The 22622-nt window shown below is 42.9% G+C and overlaps 1 protein-coding gene and 1 pseudogene across 6 annotated transcripts in view; one reads left to right on the top strand and one right to left on the bottom strand.

The window, feature by feature from the left end:
- Positions 1-22622, bottom strand: part of NCOA3 (nuclear receptor coactivator 3) — a 633192-nt gene that overhangs the window by 425433 nt on the left and 185137 nt on the right. For all 6 annotated transcript variants that reach the window (XM_086932604.1, XM_086932603.1, XM_086932607.1 and 3 more), the window contains one exon: positions 16060-16150. The gene's annotated coding sequence lies outside the window, so the exon portion shown is untranslated. The remainder of the gene's footprint in view (positions 1-16059; positions 16151-22622) is intronic.
- LOC147706180 (avidin-like) lies at positions 8057-8641 on the top strand (annotated as a pseudogene).

The raw sequence follows: 22622 nt of genomic DNA, 5'->3' as shown, positions 1-22622 counted from the left end.
TTTCATTGGTAGCAAGGCTACCGGTCTTCAAAATTCTAGCGTTGCTATACTTTCACACATATTTCAGGGATTACAGTAAAGAAAGTGGTAGCTTTACATTAAGGCACTTTACGCCTCATTCACCAATAGTGATGAGTCCAGTTTTCCCTGCAACCATGCCATCTTCGACTTTGGACACAGACGAACATCACAGTATCTGAAGTTACAAATTAGCAAGACTACCAAGAAGCTCTGAAAAACTATCAAGGACAGAGGCGGACCATTGTGTTCTAATATTATGAAATATGCTAAGACCTTTCAATTTCATCCCATGGTCAAAGTGAAAAAAAGTCAATTCAGATTTGGTGAGATGTCCATTTATCAACTGTGAGCATCCTATGAAAGGACTTTTGAGTGGGGAACAGATCCAAGCTCAAATCTGTACATCGGAGCTTTATTAAGGCCAGTATGTGAAATCAGCTCTGATTTGGAAAGCAACATTAACTTCATTATCGAGTGAGAAGCTTACAGCCAGGGCACAATCAATAAATCAAGGGCCTAATCCAGAGCGGTTACGCTTGCCATGCCTAGCAGCTGCAATGCTTTTTAAAAAAATAAATATGCAGAGTAGCTGAACTGTAATGGTGTGATTTTTTGCCTCCTCTGCTTGTCATCAAGTGTTGTATTTTAGCTAGGCAATCCGCAAATTGAATCAAGGACGTGTTCTGCTCTAATCTTGGATACAGTTAAATGTCATCTTACATATGAAATATTAGTCCATGACTGTTTACAGGTTCAGGGTGTCCCAGGTAAAGATTGAAACGGACTGGTGCTATCCCCAAATAGAAGAATTGGTTCAAGAATCAAGTATGCCTATGGCCTGACACTATCAACAGCATTCTATCAAAGAAGCCTTCTTGCCTCGTTCCCTTTTCTTACAGGGAAGAGTGTACTTCTGCCCCACTGATTGTTTGATTGCACCATTTGGGTAAAGACTAGAATAGCTCCAAACAAATCTTTTCTCAAACACAATTGTGGCACCAGTGTCATTCCAATAAACGTATGACAAGCTATATGTTTGCACTTCAATGCTCTCGCTGTAAGTACATTCTAGTGCAATGTGGTTTTCTATTGTCACATAAGATTCAAAAGAAGGCGACACCTGCAATTGTGTATGAGCATTTAATGTGGGGCCCAGAACACGGTTGAGATGGACCGGTGAATCTTCGGGTCTCGACAGTTTGAAGGAATACATTAAACTATTAGACTGTTGTATTGAAGAAGTGTTAATCTAGACTAAGACTTATGAGTGGGAAATGAAGGTACTCCTATTACACTAAGAAAGTAAATACATAATCTCACAGTGAAGGTGTTAACTAAATCCATAAGGGGCATCTTGCATGAAAATGTAGTTAAAATTAAGCAATTCATAGTGTTTTGGTAGGGAATGAAAGATGAGCATGAAATTAAATGCAGTTTGAGAAAATGTGTGTTGAAATGCTTGAAAGTCTTTAAATCTTGCTACGTGATCGAGCTAACGCACAAAGAACACGCTGAATGTAAGTGTAGATTGCATTCCCCTTCAACATTTTTTAATAAAAAAAAGCCTTTCTTTACAACCATGCCCTAACCTAAGCGCGCAACTGAATTGGAAAAATATGTGAGTCATTTGCTAGAGCCGGTTTCCTCAGTCGCTCCCTTCCTCTCCCCGCCTCCTCCCCTCCGCCCCCACCCTCTGGAAAGGCTGCATGCAGAGCTGCACGATCTCGCAAAATACAGGAAGAGGGGGGGAAAAAGCCAGAAGCCTCCACCAGTGGCAGGCGTTCCGCAAGAACTGCCGCAGGGTCAAAAGTTTACGGTGGCTTGAATTTCACCTTTTCCAAGCCAATCAGAAGACAACAGCGAGCAGGCGGACAGAAGACCAGCGAGCTGCCAATGCACGTCGACTCGACGTTAGCACGCGGATCAGCCGTAGATTTTTCCGTTACGTTTTACATTTCCTGTGCAAATGCTGCCTTTATTTTCGCAGCATTTCCTGGGGGCAGGAGTATTTTCTTAGCAGAAAGCCACATATCAACTGTTTCTGCGTTCAGGCTAAGTCTAATGTTCCATCGCCGTTCTTGCTCTCTATGAAGCCGCAACCCAGCACAAACGTGCCGGTACCTCAAAACGCCCCATCCGCTGCCAGCTTGCGAAAAAGCAAAGCTATGCGGTGTGCAGAGAGCATAGCTGCAAACTTGAAAATACTACTAACTGGCCTGTTCAGAAATGGTAGACATACCAGCTGCAAGGACGTTAATGAGATTTAATGAAAAGGAAAAATGTGGACAATTTAACTTTACCCATTAACTTGTACTGCACTGGAGTTCGTTTTATACTGGGAAAAGCTAAGTAAGAGCATTTTTGGCTTACAAAATAGTTGAATGACTAAATAGAGTGTTGGAATGTACAAAATGCTTTTGTAAACACATTTGTAAGTGCTCTTCTGTTATCAGCACATTGGCGCCATAACACCTTCAACTGGGGTGTGTGTGTTTGAGTTTGTGATAACCTGATAATAAAGCTAATTTGAGCCAGATAAGGAAATTGATGATATGTTTATAAGTAGATGTTCCTAATAGTCCAGGACCCTTTATGCACCTCGGTAAAAAAGTTATAGTCCAAAGATTTTGATTTTTGTTATGTTTTTGTATCATTAAAGAAGGAATTTAACTTGGGTAGTCCTTGCTAATCCGGTCGAATTTTTCTGGAAGATTTTTAACAAGCATTGGCATAGCCAATAGGTCTCGCCTTTGGGAACTTATAAGTGCTTAGTTATCCAGCACAATATCCTTGGTGCAACAACTTCAACTGTTGCATGGCTCGAATCCGAAGGGCAATAGAGTAGCTGCCATTAAATTGGGGCGCAGTCACACCTCTTATACAAACACTGCTTAAGAATGTTGTCCGAAGCGCTATAAACTAAGTTATTTTACCAGCAGCGAAGGGTACTTGGTAGATGGCGCTGTTTTAAGCCTGTAAGGATCACAGTCTCATTGGATTTTAAGAGATCTTGATAGACAACTCAGTGAGGTCACTTATCTAAATAAAACCCGCAATCTTTGATTTTTGGTTTTAGCGCTTTGGAGGTTGATGAAAGGAGTATTATTGAGCCTCGTATTGGGAAACCATGATTTGTAAAGTGCTTTAAGGTCGCAGGAACAGCAGCGCTGTATAAAGCGCATTATTAACTTCTGAGGCATTCATTGTCAGAGCCTGGGAGCTTACGGGTTGGGTATGCTTTAATTCACAGTCACCAAGTCAAATCGCATCCTATGTTTAAAAAAATGCATTTACAAAAAATATAGTATTTTCACCCACTGTGGCAGTTTAACAGAAACACCACGCTCGTTTTCTCAGGGGACTGCGTGCCTCCATGGTGTACAACAGGTCATTAGGTCATACAGGCAAGAGCTACCAACCATTCATTTCAATTTACGAGGATAAATGAGTACCAGAGACCGGACGCCAACAGTATCTATTAAACTGCAAGTTCAAGTACCGACAAACGGCTCAGCCATTCATTCTTCAGAGGCCCATGAAACGAGTAAGGTACAATACCATCATTATTCAAGCACATCAGGGCAGACCAGTTTGTAGCATCCACGGTTTAAAATTGTCGTGAAATGTGCCTCATACGGACACCACGGTACATGGATAATGGGCAGGATGGATACTCTAGTATAGAAACAGAAAGGACACAGGCACTTGGGTCGGTATCTAAATACTGGCATGGGCACGAGGAAACTGAATCTGGGGCAGGGAATCAGTGACACAGAAATATAAAGACACTGACAGGAAGTAGAATACACTGGTTACAGCGAAACACGGGACAGAAACATTGTGCTAAAGAGGCTCTTACAGTAAGTTCCTCTTTATCCCAGTGTTTGGAGAGTCATTGGTGCAAGTTAAGAGTCCGAGTAGCAGAATACCTTCCTTTTTTTTTTTTTTTTTTTTTACAAAGTCCGCATCCACGCAGGAGCACACTCCCCAGATACCTCAGTGCTTCGGAGCCCGATACCAATTGCATATTTGTGCTACACAAGCAGACAGGGCATATTAGAAGTTCGATGTCACAGGAAAGGAGAGAAGCATTTACATTAGGTGACTCTCCACTTGGTCCCACTCTCCAGAGCGTCACCCACTGAGGGCTGGGGCACTCACAAAGCTCATGCTACTGTGGTTATGAGAGGTAAAATGCACAACCTCGAATCTCTAATACGAAGGGGCATTTTTGTAATCGTGTTAGCGGAGGGGCGTCCAAAGTAAGTCCAGTAAGGCTAGGTACAGAGCACAGATTTTCCAGATATCCACATAATGTTACTTAGATACAATGAATCTAAAAATAAAATCATTTATATGGCCAGTGGTCAGACTGAAATTGTGGCATGGGTCTAGCCTTCCCAGACAGACATTGGACATCCCTATTCAGAGAATAGTGGAACTGCCCTGATACAGTCTAGTAATTCCACAGTGAATCCAAACACTGTCCAGCTTCATTATAGGCGATAAATAGTACAGCCCTCTCCCGCAGACACCACCTGCACATTTACCTTAGTTCCAGGCTAACACAATGGTTGTCGGTGCCTCATTCAATGTGTGCGCGGTTTAGGGACGGACACATTCACCCCTAGTATGTAGCCTTTAATATGTGGCAGGTGGCATGCAGATTTCTAATGACACTAATTGTGATGTGTAATTGAGCTGAGGGGTCGTGGGTCATCAGCAGCATGGGGAATTGAAGGTGTGAGAACCTGGCAGGAAGCCGAAAGGAGTGTGGGAAAGTTCACACTCACAGGATGCTCCTCTGATGGTTGTTTTGCAGCAACGCTGTGCGAACACCCGCGTTGCTCTATGTGGAAGATCCCTCTGCTGACCTATGGAATGTCAGCCTAGCCGGAGTAGGCTCAAATGTTCTGAAGATAATATGGGGCAACAGAAAAGACTATTCTCCAAAGACATCTTTGGGGCCTCAGAGTTCAGGCTGAGTTTCACGAGAACTACCAAAATTCAATTTCTCTAAAACAAGCCACCCCAGCTTTTTCAGCATGTTTAATTACTGTTGCAAATCAATAAAAAGAAACCCCATCTACTGCCTCTGGCGCTGCCATGTCCAGTTTAAAATGTGCATGAAATAACGGCATGGTGCTAGTAAAAGTATGAACGTTTATGCTCTAAAATGCCGGGAACGGAAGTTACTCCATGCACACTTTTATAGCTAATCATGACATCACCAGGATGACCACTGGTGCTATTCAACAGCCTCATATTTGCTGCTGAAGGGTAGGGCAGACGGAATGACAAGGAGGGTAACGTACTCCAGTCCAGAACAAGCAAATAGAGGCAACTCAGACCCTGATAAATGGTATATATCAAAGCAACAAAATGCAACACGTCCTTGAATAATATAAAAAAAATTCCAGTTTTAATGAGTCATCTTGATATGATGACAGATTAAACATTCAGTATTCACAATATAAGTCTAACTCTTGCTTGTAGTCAGTTGTATTTTGGCGTGAAATAAGACTGACTACAAGCGAGAGTTACACTTGCTGGATGGAATGGGGAGGACCTTATAATTGAGAACTTACTTGGGGTGTTGTATACCTAACATACACCTTTACTGCATGATTACACACGTTTCGAAAGAAAATTGAAGATCTATACAGCCCTGAGGAAGACCGTTAGGGGCGAAACCCGTTGGCTGTTTCTTGGCTGTTTCGCTGGTCATCTTATATTGTGAACATTGGATGTTTACTCTGTCATCATATCAAGAAGACTCATTAAAACTGGACTTTTTTCATATTATTGAAGGACATGTGTTGTATTTGGTTGCTTTGATATATACCATTTATCAGGGTCTGAGTTGCCTCTCTATTTGCTTGTTCTGTATTTATCTAATTGTAGTCCTGTGGCAGTGGACTCAGGAAGTGGGCAACTTCTTCACAGGAATCTTTTTGTACTCAGGTGTATATACAGATGGTGCAACACTCAATCCCTTACTGCCATCCTTGTGCTCTCTCTAACATACTCAAGTCCTCCTTTTGTTTCTACCACTGCCTTCAAGTCACGCAGGTCACCATTCCTTGTGTGCACTGCATGGAATGTGAGTTCTGCAGCTGGCACCCAGCTCCCTAGGCCAGGGGGGAGAGAGAAGGCGGGACATGCAACAGCCTTTGGCCAATTGTGTGCTGTCTTTTTTTTAGAAAGACGCACGCAATGGCCAATAGCGTGTGGAAAAAAAAGCACACACACGAGCATGTGCTTTGAGTTAAAAGTCCTTACTAGAATCCTCGCAGAGCAGCGCATGTGCGCTGGTTCAGGTGAGACCTACAAACTGTGTTGCAGTGATGTAATATTTTAGGAACCATGAGACCAATGTACTTTATTTTGGTGTCAAAACATAGGTTTTGGGGGTCAAGTAGTATTATATACACAAGTGAAAAATGTGGTAGCAGAGGATATTTACCTCCTGACAGTGTTGCCAACCACAAGATCTGAAGACGCCTTCAACAAAGAAAACTCGGTCATATGCCAAACTAATACGAAAGAAAAGCTAACGTCAACTGCGGCTGGACAGAGGAGAGTTCGAAATTCTGCAGAAATATGGCAAGATGAAGTTCACAAAAGATTGAAACTGATGGATGAAGAGGATCAAATATTTTATCATCATACCCATAGGGCTACAAGTTGTATAATATGGAAAAAAGCCTGGAAAAGCTGTCAAAAAGTAGCAGAAACCAGTAAATCGCAACAAGAATCTGTCTTCTGAGAAAGCGACGATAACCAAACCCAATACCTATCCACTTAGATCATTGATGGCTACCCCTCATCCACCCTTAACTGATCAGAAAGCAAAGGATCTTCAATGTATTATACGTGGCTTATTCAAAACAAGGGCCAAAGGGATTGATAAAAGAACAGAGCATGCGAGTCTCGAAGGGCAAAAATGTTTTATCTGCAGCTAGTTTCTTCCAAAATTAAGTTGTCAGCCAAGTAGCTGATCTAAACAGAGAGGTGAATGTATTTGCAGTGGGTATAAATACCCACCTAAACTGAATGCGTGCCTACATTTGAAAATAAGAATATACAATGCGCTCCCAGCAGCAAAGTAACTGACAACCTTCAGTTAAGTTTGTACTCTTTGAAAAAGCAAATTAAGTTTTAAAGCCACTCTTAAGTGCTGGTTACGGGTTCACACTCCTTGACATCAGAGAAATTAAGGTCAACCTTGATGAAACTGTATTGATTCATAAGAAATTGTTTTTTTTTCTGTTAAAAATGTACAATGATTATTGTTTTTGTTAGTCTAACAAAAAAGAACGAGCGCCACTTATGGTCTTCTCAGCAGATTTGAATCTTGAAGTTTTTGCTCCCAAAATAAGATCACAGGATGCAGTAAAATCAGCAGGAACCATTTAAGAAACGTCCTAAAAGATTTAGATTTTGAACTGAATGACAAATTTTGTGATGTCCCAGAGCCCTGCAAATCACTGAAGAAAACAAGAATGCTTATGAGGTCTTAATATTTTTTTACAGCATTGTTTGATATCAGCAAAGCAAAACTGTTACAAACTAAAATTCTTGAGTTCAGAACAGATGGCAACAACAATGATGGCTTTGAAGATATAAGCGAAGAAGTAGAAGACAATCCCATGAACAGACAGGCTTATACTGAGCAAAAGTACTGTCTTTTCAGTACTTTCATGTTTTATGAAATACATTAAGCCAGTTCGGTTACTGGCTTAACCCCTTCGCTGCGGGGGTTAATCCCCCGCTGTGCTGGGGGGGAGGGGGCGCGCACAGCGCCCGCATGCTCATGACGAGCTGAGCTCGTCATGAGCTACTGCGCTCCTGTGCTCATGACGAGCTCAGCTCGTGACAGGTGTATTGCCTCCCATGGAACGCTCAGCACAGCGGGGGAATTCTCCCCTCACCTCTGAGCGTTCCACATGCCATGACGAGCTGAGCTCGTCATGAGCACCGGAGCGCCGTGGCTCATGACGAGCTCAGCTCGTCATGAGCATCCAAGGAGTTAATGATGGCGCTGTTGATCACCGTCAGTTTGCTGCTGTTTTCCCAGCTGATCCTGTGCACACCTGAGGGTAGAAGATGTAACATGACGGGCTCATGGAAGAACAGCCTGGGCTCACTGCTCCAGCTCTCGGAGGATGGACCCTCTCTTCATGGGTGCTTCTACGCGGCTGTGGAGTCTCACAAGGGGGCTGCAGGCAAGAGCAAGATGGGCAAAGTGACTGGAATATGTAACCCTGGAGAAGACCCAACTTAGCCTTCTCGGCTTGCTGGAGCGGGGGTGCAGTCACTACGTGGGCTGGTCAGTGCTTCTGCAAGTCGGACCCCCCCGGTTCTGAAGACCATGTGGCTCCTGAGGTCTCCTATGAATGCAGAGGATCACTGGAAGGGCACCCGGGTTGGAGAGGATGTCTTCCATCCTGTGAATAAAAGCTGGATCTGTGACTCCGATGTGGATGAACACAATTCTTCAGGAAATGTTTGCTTTTTTTTTCAACAAAAAACAAATGCTAATAAATATCAGTTTGCTCTGGAAATACACCACTGCAAAAAGAAAACTGCTGCACATGACTGCCCACACAATCTATGACAAGTGCAAAAGTAGAGAGCTAATCACTTCATTGAATAGGTTTGGTGTATCAACAAGTTATGACATAGTACAGAGCAGGAACTTGTTAGAAGATCATGCTCTAAAATCTTGTGAATCCGACAGCCAATCACTTCCATGTCACTTTACCAAGAAAGGATTTACAAGTGCTGCTCTTGATAATTTTGAAGATAGCTCTTCTTAGTCTGGAACATCAAGTACACATTATACTGCCATGGGGCTTTTTCAAGACTGTACCAATGAAGTAGCTGTTGGAAAACAAGCAGTGTCAGCTGTAGGCATAAACATACAACGCTGCAAACTTATAACCCAACTGCCTTGCCAACATGTGCAGAAGCACTACAAGCCATCAACACGTCCCACTCTACCAGAAAGTTTGAGTGGCTGAGGACATGGATCTTCTACCTGATGCTGCGGACCGCAAAGCCGATTTAGCAGAATTTATCATATCACTTATTCGGTGCGGACTGGAGGATGTAGAAAAGCTATTTCCTCCGTGGGCAGGACTTCATGCTCTGATCTCCCAGAATACTGTCCCACTGAAGAAGGCAGAGTTTTTACTAGGAGTGCTTATTAGTAATACCATCCCTAGTCTCAAACTATGCAACAGAATACACCACTCTAAAAAAATACCAGACTGTGCATGTGTAGCTTGAACATCAGCCTATCCTACCAATTTTCTGCGATAACAAAGTCAGCTACAATATGGAAAAAACCTTTATGAGCAATCAAATAGAATTTGATAATCTTTAGCCAATGATGGGTGTTTTCCACATGACTAAAGTTGTGTTGCGGTGTGCAGTAGTTATCTTATTGGATGTGGCATAGACGATGCACTTATTGAGGCTGAAATCTTTTGAAGCAAAACTGTCCATTAAGTATTGAGTGGAATTCTTTATGTCCGGTCGTTACAAGGTATGCTCATCATATGTGAGGTTATAGAAACTTTGCTCTGGAATGCTTTCTGGAGCAAAAATTACAAATTAGGTTTTGCATATCGTATCTCAAAGGGAAACAAGCACAGGGTGCACTTCATTCAAAAGACCTAATGCAAAGCCAGGCAACGTTCAATACACTAACTTAAAAATCTGAAAACAAAGTTAATAGAGTTTGCCAAAGAATGAAGAAAAATCTGAACGTTGGGAGTACTGGAGAAATGTTTTTAACACAATAGCTATAGGGAAAAACGTGGTACATGCTGATCGGCAAGGGGATTGGGAACTGCATGTTACGACTGTGGAGCCACTGATTACTGTGTTTCGTGATTTCAATCGCATCAACTACCTAAGATATGGGTCCTTATATTTAAAAAGAGTGAAGAAGCTAGAGGTAGAAAAACCATACCTCTACAGAAAATTCATTCAAAGACATTTTGTGGTTAAAGACGGTTCATTGATGTGGCAACAGATTTGAAACTAACAGATGATCCAGAGATCACAGAAAAGCTCCAGGGGAACTGTTAGTCAGACACATAAAAGTGAATATGTTGCTCAATGGCTGCTAGTTTACTATGAAGTCCTTTTTATTTGCAATGTTTTCAGAGAGGACAAAATCAAAATTAATAGGTCATTGTAAAACTGTTTCTCATAACTAACTTGTGGGAAAGAGGGGAACTTTTTTATACATGTTGACAGCCTTCTTTCATTTCAGCAGCAAGAAAACCCCTTTGAAATGACAGCCTGCGTGACCACACAACTTCATGACAAAACAATATGTGGATATCGACACGAAGACATGCTACTACATATCATGGAACATGGATCGAAACTATACGCAGAACTGAAGCACAAGAGATTTGCATTAAAATAGGAATCGCAGTTTCATAATCACTAAAGCTAAACTTCCATGCATTCTTTTGCATGATCTTTCAACAAACTCATTATTTGATGAAGATGCTGCAACCCACTCAGTCAAGCTCAAACTCATAAAAGAGCTCGGAAAAAAAAAACGTTCACCTGAAGAATTTCAATTTGAAACTGTCCCCTTATTGAAAACTGTTGTTGTTGTGGACTATATGTCACAATTACGAATGGTCAAGATTTCATCCTTGCAAAACTTCAGAGAGGTTGCTCAGATTGTTCTACAGATATCAAAGTTAGTGCGCACCTTGCAAGAACTGCACATTGTCTTTGACAGTTATCTTGAACTATCTGTCAAAGAATGTGAGAGAATCAGACACATGTCTACCAGTGGAAGAACTGACCTTGCCTGCATCAAAAATTCAACATCTATACCTGTGCAACTTGATAAATTCTAATCAACATCGAACAAGATGAACTTGGAGAGGTTAACTCGCCAAAACATTGCTGATGCTTCAGTGAACACTTGGCTTCCAATTATTGCAAGTGGAAGGATTGTTAATGAAGAGTTGGTGCCAACAGAGATATATTCAAAAGTTAAGAGCCATATTGTTCAAGAACTTAACAGCAAATTGGAGAATGCTGACCTTTGTGTAGTGCCACATGTTTAGTGGGCTGTCCAAAATGGTTCCAGTAAAGTCATTGTACTATCAAATAACAGATATTATTGCGCTTACATTGGTTGCAATGTTCATAAGTCAAGGATTGTCAGAGTTCTGGATATGGTATGGAACAGGTGAGAAAAGACACTTAATCCAGTTTCCTATTCTGTACACAAAACTTGACCAGAGATGCCCAGAGTTCTTACAGATAATGACACTATAAGCAAAATTGGAACAAAGCATGGAGCTTTGAATTCTGGACCTGTGAAGTTTCTAAAAGGGTTTTATGAGACAGGAGAAGAATGTGACTTTAAAGACGTACAAAAATAACATGTGTGGAAAATGAGTTTGGACTGTCACACATTTGGAAGTCTTCGGTACAGTAAGCTCAAGAGATCAATTCATATAAGTAACCTGCCACCGTCCCATTCAGTACGTGGACACATTAAAAGAGCGTTCTACTTGATCAGAAGGTGTGTGAATGTTTTGGAACATGCACATGTAAAGAGATCCATGTGGATTTGGCGGTGACAATATTGATTGGTTGTTAAAACCTACAAAATTTCTAAAGCATCTACCCACAGAACTTACACGTGCATGTACTTGCAAAACCTGCACTACAAAAAGATGTCCTTGTCGATCTGCTCTTCGAGAAAGTTCAACATTCTGTAAATGTACCACAAGCTATTGCAGTAACAAATAAAGTGAACTATGAAAATGTATCTAAAACAAGAATGATAAAAAAATAAATCATTCAGATCAACAGATAAACATTGTTTGGTGTATACAGGAAAGGATAAAACAAATGAGTATTTGTTTAATTCCTATACATGTCTCTTCTTCCTCTATTTGAATTGAATCAACTGAAAACTTGGAAAAAACAATATTAAAATAAATTACTTCCAGACTCTGCGGGACTCCTGGGTCAGGGATGTGGGGAGCTAGAGGAGGAAGATTGGAGAGAAGCCCTCGAGTCCCCTAGAGGTGCGGCCATAGCGGAGCATCTGAGATTCATCCAGTTTAAATATTTGCATAGGGCCTATTACACCAGGGAGAGATTGTGGCGGGCTGGGTCGATTGAGTCCCCAGTATGTTTGAGATGTGGGCAAGAAGTGGGCACCTTCCTACATACAGTGTGGAGTTGTGGTAATTTGACACGGTTTTGGACTGGGGTGTGGGAGTGCTTGTCTGAGGTGTTAGGCTGGGACCTCCTGTGCACCCCTAAATTGGGGCTTCTTCACGTCCTTGAAGGGGTTGGTGGCAATATATATAAGAGACACTTACTCCTGCTGGGTCTTGCAGTCGCTAAGAGGGATGTGGCTCAGGCATGGAAAGACCCCCGGTCTCCCAAGGTGGTGGTTTGGAAAAAAGGCCTCGATTTTTGCATGGGGATGGAACGACCAGTGTTTGAGGCCAGGGGCTGCCCCAGGAAACATTACAAAATATGGAAAAGATGGGCAGATTACAGGGGACTCTGGCTGGAGCCGCCAGCATTGTTAAGAGACGCAGAAGGGCAGATGTGATGGGGACATGAGGGCGAACAGATACACACTGCTATATGTATATAATTTTTTTTTTCACACAAGAATAAAAGACATTGTGCGGGGGAGGGGGCTTGTGTTGAGGGCGGGGGGGCTTGGGTTGAGGGCGGGGGGGCTTGGGGGGCAGGTGGATGGGAGGTTCAAGGCTATTGATATCATAAGTTATTTAGATCGCTGATTATATTGTGATTTGTATGTGGCAGTTCCTCCGGGGTACGGAGTGCTGTGTCCTTTGTACGATCTATCAATAAAAAAAGTTGTTAAAAAATTTTTACTGATATATGGATGGCTAAAACACATTATAGAGCTGCCATTTTGTAAAATGGTAGGAGGGTTGCTCAGCAGAGTTCTTCTTTGTCTCTATAAGACAACTTGACCCCAAAACCTATGTTTTGAAACCAAAATTAAGTACGTAGGTCTCAAGAAATATTACATCACTGCAACATATCGGCCATTTTTAAAAAGGTCATCCAGAACAATTCGGACGGGATCAGCAATGTCTACCCAAGCAAAATTATTCTCTATTGATCCAAAAACAAATCAGAAATGAAAATCTCTAGACTTTTTTTTTTTTTTTACAGAGCTATATCAGGCAGCAGGGATTATAAGGATTTGGTGGTGTTTTTATTAAACTGGCTGGGCGCGGCAAGGGAGACAAAAATGTTTTGTGACAAAAAAAAAAGTCTCCTTTCACAATAACAATGGGACATTCGACAAGACCACAAATTCTAATGTTTCCAACATAAAGACTGAGTTCTCCAAGCGCTTTTTTAGGTAGAGCCTAGGCAGCACATATGTTATCTCTCGAGACATACTATATCCCCTCTGTGGGTTTTCAGCACGGCCATCACTTTTTATTGGCTACTCTGTGTGGCTTTCGAAATTCATTTAATTTTACAAGTAAATTGTTCACATTTGTCCTTCCTTTCAGTGTGTTCTTCCCACCCATAGCTACTGGCCATGTTACATGCATTAGTTATCTTGTGTGCATTTCTGTTAGTGTCAGCACACAATTTTTTTGGGTTGGATTCTGGCTGTTTCCGTGTTTATATTGACATGGGTGGCACCCGCTTCAGTGACGCCACGCTTAATCTTTCAGCATTGCACATTAACTGCTGCTGTAGGTGCATGAAGCAATTACGGATTAACAGTCCCTACCCACTCACCTATTATTCTCTTTACAGTAATTGTATTTTTATATACATCACTTACTATCCGACGGTATTGTCACTATATCCATGTTTTATTGACTAGCAGTAAGGTAGGGGGCTCTCCTACAGGCTTGCAATCCATTAGTGGATAAACTGCCCCACCCTTGGGCTTAGGTGCCCGCGTAGCATAATTAGACTATTAGCAGCCAAGAACACTGCTATAATAAGGCAGCTTAGAACCCCACTATCATTACAGCTGTAGGTCCCAAGAGAAGCAGTGGACTACGTGTTCACTGGCAACAACCTGTCCCACAGAGAAATTAAAACCGAGAGCCCCACACTGAACCTATAGATTAACAGTTTTCACTCCCCCCATCGCTTTTCATTGCAGCTTCTCACAATGCACACCAAAACTCCGCCGCGCTGCTGACCTAATAAAACATTTTTCTCAGGTGACAGGCCCAGACTGAATTTTGTATTGCTTATTGCTAATATCGGTCAGGACACTGCAGCACACTTAAGGAATAAATGTGCCTTGCCTGGCCATAGTGCCTGCTGTCCTTCGTCGCTGTCACGAACAGGATCCAACTTATTTTAGGAGTACATGCTTGTTGCTGGAATGCCCTTATGTTGTTAGCGGGGTGCCTACAAACGTATCACTTGACACGATGCACAAGTCCTCATTATAAGATGGCTGCCCAGTTATCTGTTCAGGGCCGGTGGTGTCACGCCTAATCCTTCTATGTCCCTATAACGAGCAGCTCTCTGAACCTCTGGCTCGGTGTCCCTGCAGGACTGATTTGAGGCATGGACCGCAGAATTCACTGGTCCCTACAGCAGGCAGGTCTGGGATGCCAGCTCTCAGCCCTTCCACTGTAACAGGCTAAGCACCCAGGTGTTGCCTTGTCCATTGTTAGACAAGACAACCAGTCGCCTCACCATGGCTTTCCTGCTGATGTGGATCAATGTGAGCCAAAGCTGGCAGTTTCTGGTCAAGCAAATGAGTAACTCCTGTGGCAGCCCTTTGCGATCAGCAGGTTATGCAGCAGTGAGTGTCTTCCAACACCTCTATAGCATGCCCGAAGGGGAATGCCAGACGTCTTCTAGTGCTTTTACTCTTCAGCCATTCGGTTGTTTCACGTAGTCTCTCTTTAATCCTGCTTCTCTACAGTTTACTGGTGGCAGTGGCTTAGTCATCCTACCACTCTAGTGTGTGCCCATGAGGAAAACTCTTCCCCTCCAGCTAATCTCTAGTGTGCTTGCTGATATTCTTCTAGTACCAACCCCTCCATAGAGTCACACAATTGTCCATTTATCCCACAGCCCTATCAAATGCACCAGCTGCTGGGGAGTTCCCATATGGCACATTCTGGGGTGCTTTTTTTCTCCGCTCATGTAGCTTGCATGTGAAGGTGCGAGTTTGTCCAACAAATCTGTAATGTTTCTTGTGGGGTGTTCTGGACATCCATTCCTTTTACGCAGTGTACTTCTATACCACAACTTCACAATAGCGGACCAATGTCATGCCCCAGTACAGCAAACCTGCGGAGATAGCCCTTCTCCTGCCACTCGGATGACCTATAGATCAGCGTTTGCCATTCCAAACCACATCATTCACCACAATTACATAACGCATACATTCAACCCAAACCAGAAAATTCCACAAAATTTAACAGCACACCACATAATTAAAACTCCACTACATACCACTCCACAATACAAAATAAAGTTCCACATAATTACACCCAATGACAATCCGACTCCACATAATTCCAGTAAACCCAATACCACATAATTACTATCAACATAATTCCACTGTACCATGCCACGCAATTCCACTACACAAACCCACTCCACACAACTAACAATTCTACAACTAACAATTCCAATGTAACCCACATATTTCCAACCCACCCCGCATATATCAACTCCACTCCATAACACATGGGTAAAAGAAACTGTTGTATCCAACGACAAAAGCTCTAACTCTTGCAAACGGGCGATCTATTGGCTTTGCCAATGCTTTTTTATGGTTATCTTTTTCACGCATTCACAGGAAGTTTCAGAATAAAGCACACCGTGGTCAGCAGTTCACCCCTCTGTTTAACACAAAATGGCAAAAAGCCATCAGCGAAGGGGTTTATCTAAGTTACAATGCCAAATAATGCTTTTTTTGGTAAACCCCACAGCATGTACACAAAGAACGGTCTTTTTCCGAAAAATACTCAATTTGATTTTCAACATTACCTCTCCTCCTTAATTAGAAAATCCTTTAATAGCTTGAAATATTTCATGCCCGTTGTGGTAACGGACTGTGTCCACGAGCTTCTGCCGGCATCTGAAATATGAAGAGAACATCAAGGTTGAGTTAACAGTGCCATCGAAATAGATTCCAGCTATCTCGCTTGAAATAATTTATAGGACTTTATTCAAAGCACCGATTATTGGCAATTGCGAAAAAAAGCAATTGGAAGACAGGGAGGAGACAAGAGTATTAAAGGGGGGAAGGCTTTAGCCTTTAATTTCTAAATAAATGTTTAGATACTACTGTAAATCAACCTAATCAAACTTTTTACTACAGCAGCTGTGACCAGTTAGTTCTGTTAGATGTTTGGACTCACAATTAAATAAGTACTGCATATGTAACACGGATCAAACGTCAAACATCCTGTGTTCTTGTACGGCTCAAAAATAAAGTACAGTGACATCTACCAAAAAGCCTGATAAAATAGTACATAATTGTTACACATGCAACAGTGCCATGTTGGCCATATACAAAATCCCCACAATAAAAAAAGAGTATGTAGAAACTCCAATGATTTAGCGTTTTATAAAAATGTCAGAGCTATATGATGCAGCCAGAGTCTGCTGGAGTACTACCAAGTACCAACCCTCTCTATAAATTGGTGTTTACAAAAGCACAAACCTAATTACGAAGCAATAGAGCCCTTGACGATAGCGAGCGAAACAGGGTCTCAAAGAGAGGCAAAGTAATTGCTTACATATGGTAGAGTTCTTTTAAATTTTGCCTACTTTGGTTAAGCAAAGTGATTGGTGCAAGAGGTCTTTGAAGACTAGGGTCTTCAGCTACCTCCAAACGTTGAGGAGTGAAGGTGGCTGTCAGATACGTTGAGGCTGAATTTTAGACAACTGGTGGACAGCAGGAGGAGGCCTGTCCGGTCGCCTTTTTAGGTCTCGCGACCTATCAATGCGCGCAAGCGCATTGAGCGTAGCGAGAATTCATGTCCTCAAAACGCTCGTGAAACCAAGGGTTTCTTTCGTGCGGTTTTGTTTAAGTTCACGTGAATCACGTGACCAAACAAGCACGCGCATTCACGGCCGCACAGCACATCAAAGGGCTTCTCCTCCCCTAACTATTCATGGCCGGCCGCAGGCTACCGTACTTTCAGTTTCCCGGCTGCTCTGCATTATCAGGTACGTGTTGTTTTTCACTGTCTCCGTACAATCTCTTGGTGTCTACCTCTTCCCTCCCCTCTTGGTCCGTCTCGGTCTTTGCTTGTCTTTCTCTCTCCGAGTGTCTCTCGCACGTACAATCTCTGTGTCTACCTCTTCCCTCCCCTCTTGGTCCGTCTCTGTCTTTGCCTGTCTTTCTTTCTCCGAGTGTCTCTCGCTTCATCCCTACCCCCACACATACTATCTTGTTATCCACGTATCCTGCCTGTCTCCTTACCCCTGGCCCTATGGCTTGTTTTATGATTCTTTATCTTCTCCCCCTGTTCTTGTCTCTGTCTCATCTCCGCCCCCCACTCCCCTGGCTCAGCTTGGCTTTATTTCTGTTTCTCGTAGTCTTTCTGTGCATCATCCAAGTATCTCTGTTTTGCTTTCCGCAACCCTCTGTCTTTTACGGAGTCTCTCGTACATTAAGCATTTTAATCACTTAGAAGAGCACATTGTGTGAATACACTCAGGTGTTCTCTATAATAAAGTGCGGACAGTGGGGGTGGGGAGAAGGCAAGCGTATGCAAAACAGCTTAAATACTTACAACATGCAGCGTGGCTTCTGATGCGCTACTCTAGAATGCACATCCAAAACAACCAACCGTGATGATGCGTCGACGCGAGGCTTCATGCACTTATGTTCAAAGACAAATGTTCAACTTAATTTTTTTTATATAGTTCTTTCCACAGGGGTTAAGCCTCACGTGGGCATAGAGGATTTTCCGTCAATGTCAATATGATGTAAACACTGCTTGTAAATGTTAGTAGTTACTCATTCCGGGCAATCTCCAAATGCACTGAGTGCTTGCTCCAGGGTTCCTGTAGCCGCACAGCAGCCCGCACGGCGCGGAGGCTGACACGCCCGATCAGGGTCGCCCCTCTAGTTTCATATAATGTTCTCGGGTGGTGCAGATCTATGATTTCTCATCTACGCCTCAGCAAACGGTCTCCCTCTGCTTCCTCAATAAAATATCTACAGCGCGGCAAAACTGCAGGCGAGCGGTGACGCAAGAGAAGGCGTGCGATGACGAAAGACATTCAACACTCATGAGATGCGCCCATTTTTCTGGATAACCTTTATCCCTGTAGCATACAGGGGAGGCCTGATTCCTAGATTTTGCTGCGACTTACTCTTGCAGTATTGCTGCAGGCATGGAGTAAGCCAGGAGCACTCCCAGTGTACTCCTGGAATTCAGGAATACTGCAGCAGTCATTAGATCACTCTTATGGCAGAATGTTTGTGAATCAGGCCAGTGATCTCCAAGGACCACTCTTACTTCTTGACTTATTGCTCGTACAGGTCTGTAGGCCTTTCAGATGCAACCTCCCCCCACCCTGTCTGGTGAGAGGCTGCTCCATTCATTACTACCCTGGCTGCCAATGGGGTTTTATAACATTGCTTGTGGCTTTCACCCCTCCTGTAGTATGCACTTAGTTAGACATGCCAACACTTTTCTCTTCTGCAGTGTATCCTTTTCATTATTGAGCGCCTTATATGACACCCCGCTTGAGCCATGCACCGCACTGACCGCCCCTCTCTGGACTGTCCGCGTTCTTTGCCCTTCGACATACGTGACCTCCGGTACTGGACCCAGTAATACGCCTCATGAGGCCAGTAGGGGCGCTCAGGAGTAGTGCAGCATCCTTTCCTTCAGGTGACCATCTCACCAGGTTAAACATAGTAACCGCAACATCACTCTCAGTTTGGTGGCTTAGGAGACCTTACTTCTCTTGCTCCAGCACGCTATAATGTTTACCCCTCACGCATTCAGATTTCCAGTTCTATAAGGTTTTGTAATCACTTACTCTTGCAGTACTTATGGCTTACTCCTTACAGGAGTAAGGCACACAATGAAAGTTATTTTTTGTTAGGCCCATACAAGGGTTTCTTTCGTGCGGTTTTGTTTAAGTTCACGTGAATCACGTGACCAAACAAGCACGCGCATTCACGGCCGCACAGCACATCAAAGGGCTTCTCCTCCCCTAATTATTCATGGCCGGCCGCAGGCCGGCCGTACTTTGTTTCCCGGCCGCTCTGCATTATCAGGTACGTGTTGTTTTTCACTTTGTCTCCGTGCGTGCGTCTCCCTCGTGGTTTTCCCCGACCACTCATGTTGTTCTCTCCCTTGTGAACCCAACCCACCCCCCCCTTGCATTTCCCGTACTTGTCTTTATTTTTTTCCTTTCAATTCTTTTTTCTCACGTACATTTTTGCTTCTTTTTCGTTACATTCCTTTATTTTCCTTTGTGTCTCCCTTTTTCATATGTAATGTTTCCTATCCCACTGTTCCGTCGTTCCTTTTCTCTTTCTTTCGTGTGTCGTGTTGGTGACGCATTATTTAACTTTGACTCCGTGCGTGCGTCTCCCTCGTGGTTTTCACCCACCACCCGTGTTGTTATCTCCGTTGCCAATAGGTCTCGCAGTAGGAAAGTTGGAGCTATTACAATTGCAAATAACAATGCCTTTTATTTTTGTTCATTTTAAAAACATAAAGGGCTTTGTCATTTACAAAACCAATAGCTCCAACTTTCCTACTGCGAGACCTATTGGCAACGCCAGTGCTCGTTAAATCTTGTTCTGTTTTTTCTTAGCTTGGTCACAGTCTAATTGACAGGGCAGAGCCAAATCTGAAGTCATGCTTCAAGTGGTATGCTTTGACTTTGCGGAGAAGCATTAGGTGGTGTTGAGTGGTCTGTCTTCATGGCATTAGTAGTTTGGAAGTAGAAGCTGTTGATGTGGAATCTCATTTACTTAAAGCTGCTGGTGACTCAGGCATTTGACTACAATAAGGTACGCTGCAGTGAACCATTTTTATTACCATGGTTAATTTGTTGTACTTATAGTGAGCAAGAAACCTTTTCCAATAAGTACATTTTCACTTAGGTGTTCCACATCCACACCAGCCTCCTGTTCCATCAGATGAATCTTCAAACAGGTGAATCATTTTTGCTTTTCACCAAGAAGATAGTTCATAGGTTCCCAGTAGAAACTAAAGTGGACCAGAGATGGTATAGAGCATTGGGGTATGCAGATAGCTAGGATGCATGCGGATGTTGAGAATTTCATCCGGAAGAGCTACTATCTGTTCATCAGGTAGGCTGGGTCAGACTAGGTGGTTAACGGCACAGAGTGCTGCAGAGGGATCCAGATTAAAAGTAGAAAAAAAGGACTGTATGAGGAGGCAGTCATCTGCACCTGAATGGAAAACCAATTGGTGGTGTACTGTCTGCCATCTTGATCTGTGTGTGGAATGGAAGGTGGGCGATTGGGCTAGAGTTTGAGCAGTGGACTTCAGGGGAATTGAGGAGGATAGCAGGACATTAATAGAGAGGGGGCAACTTCTGTTTAACTCGGTGATGCTGGGCCAGATAGACAGTGGTTTCTTGATATCTCGTATTTAAGCATCCTTGAGCTTCCTGATCTTGTCAATTTTTTTGTTGAGAAAGAAGATGATCACAATACACTTGCCTGAGTTTTAAGAATTTGTAGTAGTGGGTCGTTTTGGCTTCAGTGATGTGTTTTGGCATGCAGACGGGAGAATTTTCATGGCAGAGATTTTTTTTTAAACTCCAACCTTTACCACATCTCTCGCCTTTTCAGTTTGATGTCTTGAGTGCGTCAGAAAATAACTATGTGAATTTGAAATTTTTTCGACTCTGAAGTTATGTACCATCACCTTCCCCAATACCAGCTAAATTAACAAAAGATGAGGACCATGAAGTGCAAAAGTGGCCGGTGCACCTACTCAGGGGATACATCAAATTGGAGTTGGAAAGGGAACCACCATCACAATTGCCCATGCTTTCTCCTTGTAAATCATGTCCTGGAGAGCTAAGCAGATTGAGTAATGTACAGAGAAGCAGGACCCTGGGTCACAAACCTGAAAAGGATTTAGGGCAACTGTGCACAGGCCTGGTAAGGCCAAGGTACCCACACGTACAGAAAACAACAGAGGCAAGCAAGGAGCAAATCAAAAAATGATGGATTATGCAAACTGCATACTCCTGTATTTTGGTCTTGGAGTATTTTGGTCTTGAAAGTGAGAGAAAGAAGTGCAAAAGAACCAAGGCCAGTGGCATTCCTCTGCAATTGTGATACAGCTGGGGTTAGACCCCGAATCCTGACAGACCTGCTACCCAAAGGCACCCTTCTCCTCAGGAGGTCCACAGCCTCTTGTTTCAACAACAACTTTGGTAATGCAACGAGGTAGCAATAACCTGAGCAAACGGAGCAAAATCCATACCAAAAACATGCTGTATTGTTAAACTAGGACTTTCATGAATCCTCTCCTGTATCGCTTCTAAATGTTATCACGTACAATGTAAAGCGCTCCGATACCTTGGAGTCTAGCTAGTGCTATATAAAACTAAAAATAATAAAAATAATTTAACATTGCTACAGAATACCAAGATATTATCTAGTACACTGAGGGAGTTTAAAGGCCTCAAGAAAAAGATCAGCCTTACCCATCAACGGTTACCCAGAATGACTACAGCGAAACTGAACACATTGCCCCATTCCCTGACCTCATGTACTAGCCTGCTCCAACTTAACCCAGGCTGGCTGGATGGTTCAGGACGTATGTACGGCTGTGCGTTTTCTTGTTTAACAAAAAACTGTCTATTTGAGCTGACAGTTTAAGCTGCCATCTGTGGACATACAGGAAGACGATTTATGAAGTAAGAGAGTTAGCAGATACTGTGCTGTCTAGAAGTCCATCCCAGTACTGGCAACCATGTCAACATGGAGATCTGGCTTTTGGTTAATAATAGATATCAAAGGCCTAACCAAAGTCACAAAATAACACAGGAAGACCCTTCAACACATTTCCTGGACATTTATTGGAACAACCCAAAAGCCATCGTCTGGACCAATTTCAGGATGCCACAAGAAAAGGGCCACACTCCTGCATGAATGGTGCTAGGAACCAACATAGGCCAGTCGGGGAGCACAGAGATACAGCTTGGATGGAGAAACAGGCTGAGTCTGATCAGCTCTAGAGCAAAGGTTCATGAGAAAGGAACAAAACCATATAATTGTTGTGGTGAGGAAACACCAGATCTATTCCTCCCTTACCCTACAACCAATTCTGAGACAAGCAATAAGCATTACTCTGACCTGATACCAATGTTTCACCAGACATCATCCAGAGCCCTTCATACTGCTAATGGTGAAACACAACAAAGTAAGAATAGTCCCTTAATAGCTTTCTAAGGTTATACTTGTATTACATTTCAAACTAGTATTTTCCTAAATGATGCTGTTTCAAATTGTAGATGCTTTAAAGCTGCAGCTCAAACCACAGATATATACATCTTCAAACCTACCAGCTACGACTCCTCCTAATATT

Source organism: Lissotriton vulgaris, chromosome 7 (genome assembly GCF_964263255.1).
Source record: "Lissotriton vulgaris chromosome 7, aLisVul1.2, whole genome shotgun sequence".
Classification (NCBI taxonomy): Eukaryota; Metazoa; Chordata; class Amphibia; order Caudata; family Salamandridae; genus Lissotriton; species Lissotriton vulgaris.
The sequence above is the reverse complement of the archived record's forward strand: the minus strand, read 5'-3'. Positions and strand labels throughout refer to the sequence as shown.